Source organism: Argentina silus (genome assembly GCF_951799395.1).
Source record: "Argentina silus genome assembly, chromosome: 21".
NCBI classification, from domain to species: Eukaryota; Metazoa; Chordata; class Actinopteri; order Argentiniformes; family Argentinidae; genus Argentina; species Argentina silus.
Window position 1 is genome coordinate 9,031,147 of NC_139675.1, and position 2,500 is coordinate 9,033,646.

Here is a 2,500-nt window from a genome sequence, read left to right on the forward strand (position 1 = left end):
TATTCTACACCCAGAGATAGCCTATGGTGTGTGTGTGTGTGTGTATGTGCGTGTGCCTACGCGCATGCCTTTGTGTGTGTGTGCACGCACGCACGCGCGTGCGCGCGAGAGAGAGAACGCTTTGTGTGTATGCGCGCGTGCGCGTTTCTTCCCTTTATCAATCTGTAACCCCAGTATTGATCGCTGTAGTGATATTTCCTCTAATGTGCTCTGGGTAGAGACAGCTTTCACTTAGCCCCCCAGCTACCAGAGCTCTTAGGAGAACATCTATCATCATTTCCAGGCATGGGGAGGAGAATAACTACTATTTATTTAAGTGTACTGGGAACACACACACACACACACACACACACATTATTTTATTGCACACACACAAACATACCCCCCCCCCCCCCCCCCCGCTACACCAAAAAACAACATCAACACACCCAACCACAGCTAACTCAATCAGAAACCTCACGTTGTGATGAGACGTGTCAGAAAGCCACCGCTAAGCTAATAATACACCCGCTAACATCCGACAGAGAGTGAGTCATTTTAACTTGAATTTACCAATCGCTCGCAATCATAACACCAACGGACGCCCGTCTCCGAAAATAACGCGTGTTGTGACACACTGGTCGGCTGTTCATTGCCTACACAGCAGAGTGTCAGAGGGACAGAGATCGTGTTAGCCCCTGGAGCTAAAGGCTAGGCGTTAGATCTGGGTGTGTTCAGGCTTGAAAAGGGGGGGGTCAGGCGTGAAACCCCGGTGACGGAGACAACGGTTCAACCGCTAGGAGTGTGACTGGTCAGGTATCGAACCCGGACCTGGGGGGGGGGGGCGTTTGTTTGCTTGAGTCAGGACAGTGATAGTCCGCAGAGCTCAAGCCTAGGGCATCGGGCGTCATGGTGGCTTCAAGGGACCAAGGTTGGAAGCCAGGTAAGTCACGCCTGCTACACAAAGGCAGTTAGCCTAGCCTACAGTCATGAAAGGAGAGGACCGGAGGGATGTGGCGCTTAGCGATGAAAGGAGAGGAGGGGAAGGAGGGATGAAGGGAAGGCCCCCAGTATCTGTCACTCCTGCTCTCTTATCTCTCCCGTAACAAAAGGGCTCTGATGAAGGGAACAAGTTCTCTGTCTTTTCTGTTCTGTTCGGTGCCGTTGGTTGTTAGACATGGCAGCTCTTCACATCTTTTGTTTAGTGTGCGTGTGTGTGTGTGTGTGTGTGTGTGTGTGTGTGTGCGCGCGCGCGTGCGTGTGCGGGCTTGCATCCGCACACGCGTGTTTGTGTGTGTGTGTGTGTGTGTGTGTGTGTCTCCCCTTTTTAAGTCTGCACCACTTCTCTTTGTTGTCTCTAACAGAGAGAAATAGGGAGTCTCTGTGGGATTATAACTGTCTCTGTAATCAGACAAGTTGTAAGTAATTAACTGTCTTTTATGTAACATTGTTCAATTCTCTCTCACTTTGCAATCATCTTAGGGCATTCATTACACACACACACACACACACACACACACACAAACACACGTACATTTTTTCATTGCATAATAAGCTGCAGCTGTTTGGTTCAAATTTATTTCTGTCTTATGCTTGTTCGCTAAACAACAACAACAACAACAACAACAACATTTCTTCTCATTAGGAGAAACCCGTCCAGAACTAATTAATCCTCACCCACTGTCACTGACACCACTTTAACACACAAAATCAGCCTCCCATCATAAACAACAATCGTTTGTGTTTATCATCCTCCTCTGTTCACACAGGCGTACACACACACAGGCATACATAGGTACACACACGCACACACACACACACACACAGCCGTAAACACACACAGGCATACATAGGTACACACACGCACACACACACACACACACTATGCCACTGTGCCAAAAAGGTTACATTTTCTAGCTTTCTAGTAAGGTTACTCATCGCAGCAGGCTACTATATGTGTGTGAGTGTGTGTGTGTGCGTGTGCGTATGTGCGTGCGTATGTGCGTGCGTGTGTGCGTGCGTATGTGTGCGCGTGTGTGTGTGGGTGCGTGCTCCAGAGTATTCCTCTCTAATCTAGGTGAGGCTCTGTGGTCTATATTTAGCCAGAGCATCATGTCATCCCTCTATTGGCTAGAGGTCTCAGCAACCATTGCAACCCTGTGTGTGTGTGTGTGTGTGTGTGTGTGTGTGTGTGTGTGTGTGTGTGTGTGTGTGTGTGTGTGTGTGTGTGTGTGTGTGTGTGTGTTGCTAGTGAACTCTGTCAGTGTTTTGAGAGGAGGGCAGTGTTCCCCTCTTAAATTTAAACTATTGACTTCATCCCCCTTACACACACACACACACACACACACATACACACACACACACACACACACACCCTCTGACCCTCTATTGTGTGGTCATTATCATCTGAATAGGTTGAGGCTAAATGGACTTCCCGTGTGTGTGTGTGTGTGTGTGTGTGTGTGTGTGTGTGTGTGTGTGTGTGTGAGAGAGAGAGAGAGATGAACGAGCCTTGCGAAAT